The sequence below is a fragment of the Myodes glareolus genome, chromosome 20, assembly GCF_982192425.1.
Source record: "Myodes glareolus chromosome 20, mMyoGla1.1, whole genome shotgun sequence".
Taxonomy (NCBI): domain Eukaryota; kingdom Metazoa; phylum Chordata; class Mammalia; order Rodentia; family Cricetidae; genus Myodes; species Myodes glareolus.
Window position 1 is genome coordinate 38,399,642 of NC_142045.1, and position 15,522 is coordinate 38,415,163.

Sequence of the window (15,522 nt, forward strand, 5' to 3'; positions counted from 1 at the left end):
TAATAATTAGCACCTCCATTAAAAGTCAGCTCTTACATTTGAGCAATGTTACGCTGCGAGGCTCTGTTTCCCAAGTGAACAGAAAATTATACAGTTGTATTAAAGAGGAGCTTTCCTTTGAATACAATTTTAAGGAAATCTTCAAAGGAACAAGTTTAAAGACTCAAATCGGAGCGCATCGCTAATTAGTGTGTGACAATAATTTAGGCGGAGAGCATCAGGCCTTGTTAATTTTCCAAGCCCATTCTGTAGTCTCTTTGCTGCATGTTTCTTTTGATGAGTCAATTTTATCTAGGTGCAGCTTTTTATATTTTAAATACTGTCATAACACTTCTAAAGTTTTAGAGAATGGGACAGACGGATGCTGGAATCTGGCAATTACCTCCTAACTCTGCATTCCAGTTCCTCATTTTATGGCTCAGGTTAAATTGCTTAATTCAATTGCAAGTATTTTGCATTTGTAATATTGCTTTAAGTGGCACGTCTCTGAACAAAATAACTTAACTACCTGTTTGTTTATGTAGCCTTCACACTTAGAAAGAAAAATGTGCTTCCATCATCAATTATGGAACACATTATTTAAAATTCAAAGGTGTCAGTTCCCTTGATCACATAGTATCCGGTAAGGGCTGTTAAGAATTAGGAATGCTTGCATTTCAACGTTGCTATTTTAAAATGCTATGTTCTACAAATTAGGTATCAGAACAAACTGCTTTCTTCATTTTGTAAATAGAAAAGTATTGATTTGTGATGTCTTGGGAAATTAGAAAACAGAAACAGTGGAGTGTCAGATAACTATGATTTATGGCTTTGCATACATGAAGTAGGAAATGATGACTGTTGAGGTCAATATCAAGACTCATTGGCACAGGTATACACAGTGACTAAAGCCATATTGAGAATCAATGTTTGTATCAAGAAAACATCTGTCTTCCAGTGGATAAAAATATGCCAATATATACTGTTAATTTATTATTAGCTATTATGAGAATTCAATATTTTAAGGACAACAATTATTTGCAATTTAAAAAGTCATCTCTTTCTATACTTGATATTGGGTTTATGTCTTTCATGATAAAGTTTGTCTGTGTGTGTGTGTGTGTGTGTGTGTGTGTGTGTGTGTGTGTGTGTGAGTGAGTGTTTTGAGGTGTGTATGTTGAATTATGGGCAACAGTGTGTCACAGTTGATCATATATGCTTGTGAGTGGAAAGCTCACAAATGTTTGTATTTTCCCTCCCTCCAGTTTCATATATATTCTAGAGTTTGAACCCCAGGCAGATTTACATTTCAAATGCATTTGCTTGTGAGGCAAACTTGCTGTCCTTTAAAATACATTTTTATTGACAAATACTAAGTATGATAACAATATCATACAAAATAATATTTTTATCTATGTACACTGCAGAAATATTCAGCTTATAAAGGACAAATTTATTGTCTAACCAATTTGCTTAAATAATAATTTCTGTGAGAGCACTGATAATCTACTTTAGTAACTCTTAAATATGTGGCCATTACAACTGATAACTACAACCTTACTGAACATAGAAAAATATGTATGTGTCAGGACACCAATTTAATTCTTCTGGACATTTACCTGGTATATTACAGCTAAATCTATGATGATTTCATAACTTTCATTTTATCATTGAAAACCTTATTGACGATTCACAGAAGACATTAAGGTTCATTTTCACTGAGTGTCAAGTTTGACCTGAGTATCACTGTGTTTTTAATTGTTTGAATCACTAAAGTGGCTTAACATTTTGTCATATATCTGTAGATCATCCTTAACACATTTTGTGAAGTGCATTTGACAATTTTTCATTGTGTTTGTTCGCTTATCTCTGCATGTTGAAGTTTTATAATTACTTAGTACAAATATAGTACAAATCCATCATTCCCCGAATCCTTTTCCTCCCTCCAATCATCCCATATATCTTATCTTGCCCTTTTTCAAGTTAATGACTCTTTGGATTCTTTATACATTTTGAAAATTAGCCCCTTCTCCAAATATTTCCTTTTAATTTGCAGGTCATTATTTTCTCTCCATTACTTTCTTTTCTATGCTCACATCTTTTCTAAATAAAAATGTTATCTTACTATTTACATCTCTAGTTAACTTTTGCGTGCTTTGGCATCTCAGGTTTGAAATCATCACAAAGTTCCTAGATCCAATCACAGAGCACTGACTGGACCAGTGTAAGTCTAAGGTTTCTCATTTATTCATTTTTTATGATGATCCATTATGATTGCTTGTGAGAAGCCACATTTCTTCTTCTCCATGTCTTTTCCAATTTTACTAGTTGTAGTTATTAGAACGACTGTCCCTTCCTCACTGTAGATCCTTGATCCTTTGTCAAAAATAAATTGAAAGTGAATAATTGGAGATTTTCTAGATGTTCTGTCCTGTTCCACTGGTTAATATATTCATTTTTATAGTAGACTTTATTTTTTAAGTATTATTTCAGAACGTCTTTATGAGGACATAAGTGAAAACATATTTATATGTATTCCACTAATTAACTTACTTTAGATATAAATAAATAAAAGTTTAGGAACAAAAAGACATAAAACTAAAATACATTTTGTTTTGTTTTTGAATCACTTAAATTTCTACTTCATGCGGCTAAATTTAAAACCGATGAGCACTAACCTAGAAGTAAGGAAGAAATAAAAATAACAGATGCAATTCAGCATAGACAGCCCTTATTCAGAAAGATTTTTTTTAGTTATTTTTCTTGTTGTTTCCAATGTTGAGAAAAAAAAATACCAAGTTTGTAGAACCAAGCCAGTTTAGATAGAAAAGGGAATAAAAACAAAGAAGCAAGCAAACAAATAAAGACCAATAAAAAACATAGATAAACACAGACAAAGTATAAAGCAGACACATGAATAAATGTAAAAAAAAAGTCTATTAACCTGACTCAAGTTACAGAAGATGAATTGGCACTGCTTACCATAAAGCTGAAAGCTCACATCAAAAATGTGAGGTCTGAGCTCTGTCAGACCCCATACACTGAAATCCATTAACATGTGTTATATGATCTATGCCATTCTAGATGAATCAATGGAAAAGGGGAAGAAGTTAAGTTTTACTTTGAAATGCTTTTTTGGAAAACACAACAACATCTCAGTCTACTAACATGAAAATAATAACCGGTTGCTTCTGGAAGCAGCATTATGCACAAATGCAAGGTACCATTACACAAACCTTGCTGCTGTTTGATTTACTAGCAGAAAGTACATCTAGCTACAAAGTTGGGTGTTAACCAATAAAACAAACAACACATAGATTGGAGAAAATATTTAAAAATTACATATCTGATATTCAAATATTACAAATATTCAATATTTTAATATTCAATGTGATGAAGAACTTTTATTATTCAAAATAAAAATAGACTAAATGTTTAGTGAAAAGGGCTGGAATTATTATATCAATGGTAGAGCATGTGTCTAGCATGCTTAAGGCTTTGGGTTCAAACTTAGCTCTGAAAGATAAATAAATATTTTTTTTATCAAATAGTAATGAATAGAAACTTCTCCAGAACAAGGAAATAATCCAATGAGCATGCAAAAACCCTGTACCACAAAACCTTAAGGAAATAGAAATTTAAGTCTCTGTGAGATATATTTGCACTTATTATCATGGTTAATACACACACACAAATACACATTTATAAACAAATATTAGCTAAAAATATAGGGCAGTACTCCAACATGGTTAATGTTGTAAAAACAACTTGCAAGTCCTTACAAATAAAAATAAACACATTAGAAGTTCTGTATGGTCCATTTACCTTTCCCTGTAAAGAACACCTGATAAAGATTCCTGCAGTTTATATACATCACAAGAGCAAAGTCCTCCAAGAGATACATAGATTAAGAAATTTTGCTCTCTCTTCTCTCTCTCTTACAGACACACACACATACACATGGTATGGGAGGTTCTTCTGATTATGTACTGCTTATATTGGTAAATAAATAAAGAAATTGTCTTGGCTTATGATAGGGCAAAAGAACAGAGAAAGGAGGGGAAAAATAAAATGAATGCAGGGAGAAAGGAGGTAGGGTCAGAGAGAAGCCATCTAGCCGGTCAGAACATTAACCGGTAAGCCACAGCCACGTGGCTATACATAGATTACTTGAAATAGGTTAAATTCAGACATAAGAGTTAGCCAATGAGAAGCTAGAGTTAGTGGGCCAAGCTGTGGTTTAATACAGTATCTGTATGCTTATTTCGTGCTACGCGACTGGGAACTAAGTAGCGGCCTGCTGCTACACATACACACACACACACACACACACACACACACGATCTGAGGGTCTAACAGAGATCCCATCATTTGTCATCCACTCACTGATGAAGATGGAGGGCATGATGCCAAGTTAAGCAAATGATAGAGGCAACACAAGCAAACAAAAACAACAAAGAAAGAAAGAACAACTTTGTAGGATTCAATTATATGTGGACTAGATGTGGAGTATAGGTGAAAAAATGAAGTCAAACTTATGGACAGAGAAGAAATTAACAATCTTAGAAGGATGGGAAGGAGGAAAATGAAGGCAGCAGGACACATGAAAGCAGAAAGGCTCATTAACTTTAGAGATCTAGTTGTCTGGTGTGAAACATGGGACGATGGTTGATGGAACTGAGCTGGACTCAGGGATGTTGTTAAATATGTAGAGTTGACTCTTCTTATTAAAAAGAATCTACATAAGGTGCTAGAAATGGTAATTTATTTCAGTGTAATTTGCCTTTTGTCTACATGGCTCTCACAACACCATGTTATAAAACTTACATACGCACAATAAAACTTACCTTACAATGTTTGAACCTTTAAGAACTTGGTCCTCAAAGCTATAGGAAGGAGCACACTGAACTACTCCTAAAGCCAGATGTAAAAATAAAATTCTTTTACTGCAAAATTATTAATAGCCTTCTGCCAAGTGTCAGGGACACTTAGAAGCAGTAGGAACTCTTGCTGAAGAAAGCGATACATAGCAAAGGCATAGACCACTAACGAATAGTATATCACTGCCTCATAATTAAATTCTGGATAAGTCACATCAAAGGGCATTCAGTGGAATCAGAAAAACGTATCTGTTCTAGCATATTAAACTGTCTTAGTTATTATGGAACAAATCCAAACTTTCCATGTCAGTTAAAATTCTTCAAAAGTTTTCAAATTTTTCCCTTTGAAATACTCACAAATGGCCCAATGTGGTAACCCACACCTGTATTTCCAGCTATTTGAGTGGGGTATGAAGAGGATTAAAAGTCAAATCTGGCCTGGTCTGCTTAGAATAATCTTTTCCTAACAATAACACAGTAAAAGTAAAAGTAAAATGTTAAGAACAACTTTACACTTTCTCATTTTGTCCATTTCTGAAAAGAGGATTTTTGTCTTTCCCTAGAAGATTGCAGTAGTCTGGTAATGCCATCAAAATAGGCTGCAGGCAATGAAAAGTCAAAATTCATAATTTGTTTAAGTGTTTTAGGAAAAATCATAAGCAAAAAGAGAAGAATGAGAATATGCACTTATAGTAATTAATAATGTAAGAATGTACTGCATGAATGACATGACAAAGAACAATGCACTGCCTAACCCAAAGGTAGGAGACACTGTTGTAGCTGCAGACAACCACGTGAGTTCAGGCAAATACTTTCACCCATACTCAATTGTTCGTATTTGTGTATCGGGAAGAACTTATAGGCAAAGATGGCATTCTGAGATCCACACATTTCTCTGGTCAAATAATTTGGATTTAATGCTTATATTTTCTTCCAACACATGAAAATGAGAAAATCATCTGAATTTTATTAGGGTTTCTCAGGAACTACAAAAATGGTTCCTGGTAAGTCACGGAAATTACAAAAAAAAAATCTTCACTTTCAACAGAATCAACCATTGTAATAGAAATTATTTTTCTCAGATTTCATCAGAAAAGCAAAGCTCAGTAACAGATCACAGTATAACATACAAACCATTACACCTGGCTGGAAAGTGATATGGTGGACAGTAGATGTTAGAAATGGGTCAGAGGGATGCTAATGGTTCTTGCTCTGTAACAGAAGATGAGACACTTTACCAAACTCACGGTACCCTGCAGGACATAAAGCTAGCTCTGCTGTTCAGTTACTGGTAAGTTTGACAGTAGCAATTTCTCATTGGTACTGCTTCCTTTCTCCTCTCTCATCTTGACAGTGAATGATATCTCATATATGTGCGTGTTTGCCTTTATGTAAATGTTGAAGACAAAGCAACAAAACAAAACAAAAAACTAGGTTTTGCACTTGAGAAAATTAAGCTGGAATGGTTCTAGCACAGCAGAATACTTGCCTTGTAGATCTAGTGGGGACTCTTGTGAATTCAGTTACCTATCCAACTTTCCTAAAATATGCATTCTTTTTTTAAAAAAAATTGTCTTCAGATTATTAAAAACAAATACAATTTTTCTTCCAGAGAAATCTCCCAACATGTTGAAGTTTGTTTTCAAAGGATGCAAGCTGTTGTTTTAAGAGTTCCACAAGAACTTCAGGAGTGTAAAACAGGTTTTTATTTGTTAAAGACTGGTGGTCAGCCAAACACCCGCTCCTATCCAGTTAACATGACATCCAAGTCAAGAGAAACTTCTAGTATTTCTGTATCAACAGGAGGGTTCTGAAGTACAAAATTAGTCCAGGAATAATGATGTCATTTTATTTGGAGTTATCATGACTAAATGAATTAATAGTGGAAGATTCGTTGTTAATGAGATTTGAATAAAAGAGAATGTTCTGAATCTGAACTGACGGACGGAACTGTCGAAAATTAGAACACCAAGTACACTTACAACCACAGTTTTAAAATTCTGTTGAACTGCATTATAAATAGAACTGGCAGCTGCAAGGGAGTCTGTAGTCTTGCTAATAAATCTGTTCCCATCTCATCTCAGATTGACAATGTTGGAGACATAGGGAGAACTGATGGTACATTCACATTAAAATATGCCCCACTATCTATAGGACAGTGATGGAAAATATAAACGGAGAAATGGCCTGTAGCCAACTTTATTGTATCATTTTCAGACACTTAAAATGAGAGAGAAGATAAAAGTTTGAACACAACAGTACAAAATTTGTATGATGGAATTGCTGCTTTCACACAATTTAAAAAGGTGTGTGTGTGTGTGTGTGTGTGTGTGTGTGTGTGTGTGTGTGTGTGTGTAGGGGTAAGTATGTGAATGAGAATGCCTTCAGAGAGCAGACGAGGGTGTCAGAAGACCCATTTCAACTAGAGTTACAGGTGGTTTTAAGCTGTCCAATGGGAATGGTGGGTACAAAACTGGGATTCTCTATAAGAACAGTACACAGCCTTAACCATTGAGCCATCTCTTCAGCCTCTGGTCCTAGGCTTAGAGTTTAAAAACTCCCGGGAGAGCAACTCTGTGGGGTGCCCAGGAAGCCCTGGTTGAATGAATAAAGATTAGTTGAAGTCCTGAGTGAATGTGAATTGTCTAACTAACCTATCCTCCTATCTTCGGTATTATAAAGGAGCTGAGATTCCAGCTCGCTGCATAGCTGAATCAACTCTATCACAGGGGCATGGTCCAGATGACTGAAGCTTTCCTTTACTTATGGTTGTGTCTGTCCTTTCCTTATTCCCTCTCCACTTCAATCAGAACATCAGAAGCAAGCTGTGCTATACAAGGCACAACTCTAAATTGTGCCATAACATGTGATAGTAAATTATTTTACAATGAAATTAGATAGTGTGCTTCATATCTGTCTTTCCAAAGGCTGGATAGAATGGTGTATACCTTTAATCCCAGTAGTTAGGTGACAGAGCCAGGTAGATTTCTGTGACTTTCAGGACAGCTTGGCCTACATAGAGACTTTCAGACAGTCAGAGCTATGTAGAGACCATGTGTCAAACACATACAAACAAAAATTCCAAACAAAATAAAACTCTTATATTTCCTTCTTGTAATGAATTTTAAAAATCATAGCATAGCTGTCCATCTTACAGTGCATTCTGACAAATTCCTTATTTTCATTACTTTGAAGTGATCTGCTTGCCTTGGTGATAGTAGCATGGAAATCACCCATCAGTAAATCCCTCCACACAAGAGCAGAGACTTCCTGTTCAAGTATTAGAACCTGTATTAAAATCATATTGCATTCTCATCTTTCATGGAGTCGTACTTCTCACTTCCCCCAAAGCATTCAATTTGTTAACCTGGCAATGCCTCTCATCATAATAATCACAGAAAAATAAGTGACCTCTACAGTTTTATGCTAGTTATACTTCAAGAAGTTTAATTAGCTACTTGAGATAACTAATTATGGCTTGAGAGGAAAAAACATAAACAAACAAACGAAAAACATTAGTCCTAAAAACGCATTGTTTTTAAACTTTGCTCATTGGGTATTTTAAGTTCCAAAAAGTTTTTTGTTGTTTTTACAGAGAAAATAGACATTTCAACTGGATGTCTGATAGGTGAACTTTGAGTGTTAGCTAGGCACTAGAGCATGTAACAAAAGTGACCTTTTCACTGTTCAGTGATAGCTGCATGTGATCCCAGATCCCCAGGAAGTATTGTCAGTACAGGTCTATGGCTAGTCATTTTGCTTACAGTGTCTCAGCAGGGCACTGGTTTGAGAAAAGCAACAACCTTTCTATTTAATCAACTACTCAGTGCTATATAGGTCCAGGTGAAAAATGATACTCCTAATAAAACTAAGATTAACTTAATAAAGCAGACTCAATACAACTGTTAATTATTCAGGCATCATTTTGCTGGATTCATATAATTACATTAGCAGATTTTGACACCCGGAGAGGTTTATTTCTCTTCCTTTCCAGATTAGAAAACAATGGTTAAATTAATAAAGAGATGTTCCACAACCACAGAATTGATATAAATAAAGGTATATTACACAATCAACCATATACCCCAACTGAAGGCTAAAACCATCTCAGTATCCACACACAGAGTTCTATTGAACATGTTCTCATAGCTTGTCTAATGTGACCTAGAATTAACTTCTGCGTGTTTATAAATAAGTGCAAGAAACTAAGTATTTAATTATTAAATGTCCTAAAAGTCCCATCTCAGACTTACCTTCTTAGAGATTATTTCAAATCTGACCTGTTTATTTTATTTTAGCATTAACATTTTTCTCTAACTTATTTGTATAACATATATGTGGCCGAGGCCCAACAGTTGCTATAGGAACACATTCTTTTTTCTAAGAAATACCTTCAAAACTTGAGCCATGGAAAACTGAGGATATGATTTTGAAAAATGTCAATACCTGCATGATGAACACACACACACACACACACACACACACACACACACACACACACTAATGCTTATTAGTCAAAATATTAAAAAATATAGTTTCCATTATATATGAATGAATAAAAAAGGTAAACAAAGCATAGGGCTAAGATAAATGGTTCATTAGCAATAGAATCCAATTGGAAAGAAAAAGTGTATCAAGAAAAAATTGATCAGATATACCAAAGTATTAACTATTCACAGACATAGATTTAACTCCTTCTTCATACTCCATGTTCCAGAGGTCACAATTTCCCTTTCTTTTGTGCCTCTTGGAAGAAATATGCCAAACTAATAATTTCTTGCCGTTTGGTTTTTTGGTTTTCCTCTGTCTGTTTTGAAAGATTTGACTTCCTTTGCTTATCAATAAAACTGCTGTAGTTTGTGTGTATGAGTGTATATGTGCATGTGTTTGTATATTTGTTGTGCCTTATTTTCTGCTACCAAGAATCTGACTCTCTGTGGTCTTGAGTATTTACTCGTATTTCTCATGTAACTACTGGTTTCCTTCCCTGAACTATGAAAACAGAGCGTGAAAAAGCTGTGAGAGCCAATCTATTATTCCACAGAACTAAGAAATCCTAATATCACCGTATGCTAAGACTCACTCTGTAACTAAAGCTTTAAGCCTGAGTAATAAACGACTAGGCAAGGTGGTTCTATCCCCAACAGGAAAATTCTCAAGTTAGAAAAATAGTAATAAAACTGAGCAGCCTCATCGGCAGTAGATTTATGCTTTAGTGCTGTTAAAACCCCACACTAAAACAGCCGGTGGGGCATAACCATTTCCCATGAACCATAAATCATTTGCTTTTCTACCATACTCGGGGTTCACCTTCATGTTACTACTAAGACAAATGCTACCTTGTAGTTCAAAGACATTTGCATTATGTGGTAGAATTATACGAATGGCCCATCCAGTTCTCCTGAGTGCCTGCAGATTGTCATAAAATAACAAAAGTAATGTTCTATTATGGAAGCGCTGCTCACAGTACTGCTCTTGATGGTGAGCCAAAGTACTGGAGAGCCTTGGAGTTTAGTTCGAGCTTTAGAGTTAGGCTATAAAAATACATTTATTTGAGAAAGATAGGGCTGTTTGAGAAGCTTGTATTCATTTTTCTACAGACCAAATGAAGCATGAAATGTGTGGAAAGAGCATCAAAAGCAATGTTTTCTACTGTTCCCCCTACAACTTCTGGTAGTCAGAACTACAGAAAATCACAGAAGCTAGAAAAGACAGTTGGTGACAGAAAAATAAGTGAATATAAATTCTAGCACAAACAGAAAAAATGTAGAACTGATCCCTTTGGTAGATATGAATGGCCCCCAAAAAGGTTGGTAACCAGTAGAAAGACAAGTGGCATTCCTGGGGCCCTGTGCTGGCTGGTTCTTGTCAAGCTAACACAAACCCAGATATATCTAAAAACAGAGAATCTTAATTGAGGGACTGTTTTCATAATATTGACCTGTGGGCGAGTCTAGGGCATTTTCTCATTTTATAACTGATGTGAGAGGGCCGAGCTCACAATATTTGAACTTGGGATTGTGCTACCTATGGGCAGTTGGTCTTTGATAGTTGAACTGAATGCTTAGTTTAGATGCCGAGCAAGCCATTGGGGTAGGCCAGAGCAGTGTTGTTCCTTTGATTGTGCTTCAATTCCCGTTTCCATTTTCTTGTCTTGCATTCTTGATATGGCGTCTCTCAACCAACTGTGACCTGAAATATGTAAACCAAACACCCACTTCTCATGTTGCATTTGGTCATGCTGTTTATTACAGCAATAGAAACCATAAATAAAATACTTTGAAAAAGTGTTTATTCAAGCATGAGTCTAGTAAAAGCTTACAACTGCCCACTCATTCTTCTAAGAATTCATGAGAAGAAGAAGAAGAAAAAGAAGGAGGAGGAAGAGGAGGAGGAGGAAGCATCTCACAGCATCTAAGAACATTTGGAATATATGAGACAAGTACTCCTTGTATAACCAAAAAGACTGGAAATATTAGTCCAACAAAGACTTGACGGCTGTCATGATTGATGCAACATTCTACGGTTAGAAACACACATAGTCATAAATACAACAGCCCTTCCTGAGTTATGTTCTTAGAAGAGGAATATTATTATAAAATAACTAATCTAATGAGACAAATGTTTCAAAGAAGGGAAATCTGTGTGAAAGGATTAAAGAAAGTGAAGTAAAGGCAAGACATCAACTTCAGGATTTGGAAAATTAGGGGAGAACTTGAAGACCAATGAAGACAAATAAGAACAAACAAAAACTATACCTAGTGTTGGACAACCAGATGACCGGTACACATAACTCAGTTGTTGGGAGAAACTAGAATTCATCCCAAGAGGGAAAAGAAAACTGTTTCCTGTGTTGGCCTAAATTTGCTGTTTACAAGTGGAGTACAAACTTTGGTCAGTCCCATAGAACTATACCCCTAAACGGTTTGGAATGTGCTATAATTTTGCTCTGTAGTCTCTCAACACTCTGGGGTTAAAAAGCACTATTTTCTTAAAAAGCACCCTAGAGATTAAAATGCATAAAATACACTAAAGAAATCACGTGCTGTCAATAAGGACTCATTCTATATTTAAACATTGTTTATTGATTACTTTTTTTACCAGTATATTATTTTTTAATAATGATGCTATTTCCTGTTAATACCTATGAACTATTTATTTTAAAAAGAAGGAAAAAAAGAAGACTCCAAGAATGCTTTCTGTTAGGTGTTGCTGCCATTCTAAGAAGGATAATATCAGAGAACAAGATGTGAAAAAAATTGAAAAACATTTGAAACCCAAATTAATCAAAAGCGTTAGATTTTTCTTTTATCCTAGAAAACATGAAAGAATATTTTTAGTCATGTCAGAAGTTATTGTTTCTGTTTTAAATTGTTTATTTACTTTTATGTGGGAGTTCATTGTTAACTTGAACATATTTAGAATAACAGAAACTGATATCGTCAGTATTTTGTAAAGGAATCTAATACATTTTACATTTTATAATTAAGTATCACAAAAATAAAATTTAAGTTGAAGGACATTGCGAATGAAAACCATAGAGTTTAAGTGTATAAAAACTAAAGAAACACAATATCATACAGTTCCTTACTTCCTTTTCTGTTGGAGCGATACAATACTCTTGACAACAGGAATATAAGAAAAAGCTTCTTTCATCTCCCAGCAGCAGAAGTTTGAGGCAGCTAGTCACAGGACATCTGTAGGAGGAAAGAAGAGAACAATGGATGGCTGCTTTCTTGTTACTCAACACCGTTTCTCCTCTTAAACTTTCCAGGACCCAGCCTGGGAATTGTGGTACCCACAGTGGAATGAATGACCACCCTCTATTTTTTTTAAAAAAAAGCAGGGTAATTGGGTTAATCCCACACAAGCAGAACCACAGGTCTCTCTCCCAGGTAACTCTAGATTTTATCCAGTTGGCAATGAACACTAATCAATATGTAAAGATTCTGTCATACTGTACATACAACCTGGTACACACATCCTTGTAGTTGTGAATGATTACAGAAAGCAAATGTTAAGGCTTGGGGCTAAGGAAACGGTTTCAAGGCTAAAACCTTCCTATACAAGCATGAAGAACATGTATGAAATGATAACTAGAAATACACAAGTATATATGTATAAATTGCATGTGTGTGTGTATGTTTTCACTTGAAATTTTAAGGGCATTTGATTTTTAATTAAGAATTTAAGCCTGTTTGAATTTTTCTGCTCAATTTCCTAGTCCCTGATATTTTAATAAGAAACATATATCAACTATTTTAACCAAAATTTCTGAGTAATATAACTAAATATTTCCAAATAATTCATGCAAAAATATCCAGATACTTTGATTAGAAAAAAAATCACTTTTGCAGGGAGATCGTGGTACACACTTTTAATCACAACATTCAAGAGGCAGAGATAGGTGAATTTTTTGAGTAAGAGGAAAGCCTTTTCTACAAAATGAGTTCTATGACAACCAGAGTTGTTTCACAGAGAAACTGTGTCTGACCTGCCCCTGCCAAAAAACTAATCCCTCCTCCCAAAAAAGCAAAAATCTTAGGTTTCATCATTGGTGGTTTGGAAGTTTTGAAATGCATGTGTGAGTGAAAGCCCACCCTGCAATTTATGACTGCAAATCAACATAGTTGAAGAATATTACAGTTTTGATTAATATTAGTACCGGTCTATTCAGTCTATCACGTTATTACTGAATTATGTATACAGATGGTGGGAATCAATATAGTTCAAAAGATTAAATAAAGTTTCAAGATATGTGAAAGAAAACTGGTTAACCAGTCTACTGATAGTCCCATTATGTAAGAGAATACTGATCACTGAGTCCATCACAGCTTCTCCATAACCTGCAAGGATACCAGAGCTTCCCAATGATGAACTATGCGTTTCTGGGTTTGCTTCATTGTGTTACTTTTAAAAAGTAAATTTGCTGCCAATTTAACTTTAAAAAAAGTCTTAAGAATGGCACACTTTCAGTGTCACGTGAAGGTAAGAAGTACATTTCTTCAACTGTGTGAGAAAGTTTGTCACCTCAGGGACACAAGGCATCTCTTCTTGCCATCTCTGCTCCTGTGTCCATCATTGCTTCATTTAGCAGATGAATCATTCCTCCTTGAATTGGATGTTCAATAAATGCTTTAGAAGTTTCCCCCAAATTTCGTGGCATTTATCAAACTTTTAATTTGATCTAATTGAGTTCGAAGTTCAGAAAGCACATACCTGATGCGACAAACTTGAAGAATTAGCTGCTGGTCATGCATGAGCCCTGAAGAAAGGCATTTTTCTCGGGTCCTTCAGTAATCGTATTTAAAACTAATACAATTTATTAAACATTTATGCAAAATTCAGTGAATTTTCTCATCGACTTTAATGACAATGTGACATTAGCCAAAATTGCAAGTTTTGATTAGTATAAGGTTATTCATGAAGTACACAGTACCAAAGTCTTTTAAAATAGAAATCTCTTTAAAGTGACTGTGGAATGAATAGCAAAACTCTTTTCTTAAAAATTCTTTACTGCTAATTAGGTATTTCAAATTCCAAGCCTCATTTTATACATTTTGACTTAAGTTTCTGGAAAAAAAAGGTAGATGAGAAAATTGTCTAACTTTTAAGGTTTTTATTAAAACACTTTTGATGCATACTTTTTTTTTTTTTTTTTTTTTTTTAGCATGCCAAGCCCTAAAGATCTTGGTAGTTTGCAACTGTAACCTGAAATTGAAATTCACACAATGGTAATACAATGTTTTCTATCTGCCACAAATACAGTGTACCTTTAGATTTCTGGCCTCTGTGGTGACAAATGTCTTCCTCTTTACTTCAGGGCAAGACCAAGGCCCTCCTCACTATATCTAGGCGGAACAAGGTATCTGTACCAAAAGAATGTGCTCCTATATGCCAGTTCAAGTACTAAAGATAAATATCATGGTCCCACTGCCAGTGGTCCCACAGATAGTACAAGCCTCACAAACGTCTTCCACATTCAGTGGGCCTAATTTGCTCCTATGCTGGTTTTCCTATTAGTCCAGATTCAGTGAGCTCTCACTAGGTCAAGTCAACTGTTTCTGTGGGTATCATCATCATGTTATTGACCGCACCCATTTACTTATATTATTGCTCCTTGCTCTCTTGGGCTGGTCTCAGGTAGCTTGGCCGAAACACCAATCTTAGCTTATGTTGGAGAGGGCGCGGAGTAAGGGGAACACTCTTCCATTGCTGGTGGGAGTGCAAACTTGTACAGTCACTTTGAAAATCACTATGGTGGTTTCTCAGAAAACTGGGCATCAGTCTACCTATGGACCCAGCAATGCCACACTTGGGCATGTACCCTAAGGATGCACACTCATACCACAAGGACTATGTTCATAGAACCATTATTTGTAATAGCCAGAATCTGGAAACAACCTAGATGCCCCTCAAATGAAGAATGGATGAAGAACATATGGAACGTTTACAAAATGGAGTGATACTTAGTGATACAAAACAAAACAACAAAAAACCAATGGCATCTTGAGATTTGCATGCAAATGGAAGGAACTGGAAAAACCATCCTGAGTGAGGTAACTAAAACCTAGATAGACAAACATGGTATGTACACACTCATAAGTGGATATTTGACCTGAAGTCTAACCGATCTACAGTCCACAATCCCAGAGAAACTAGG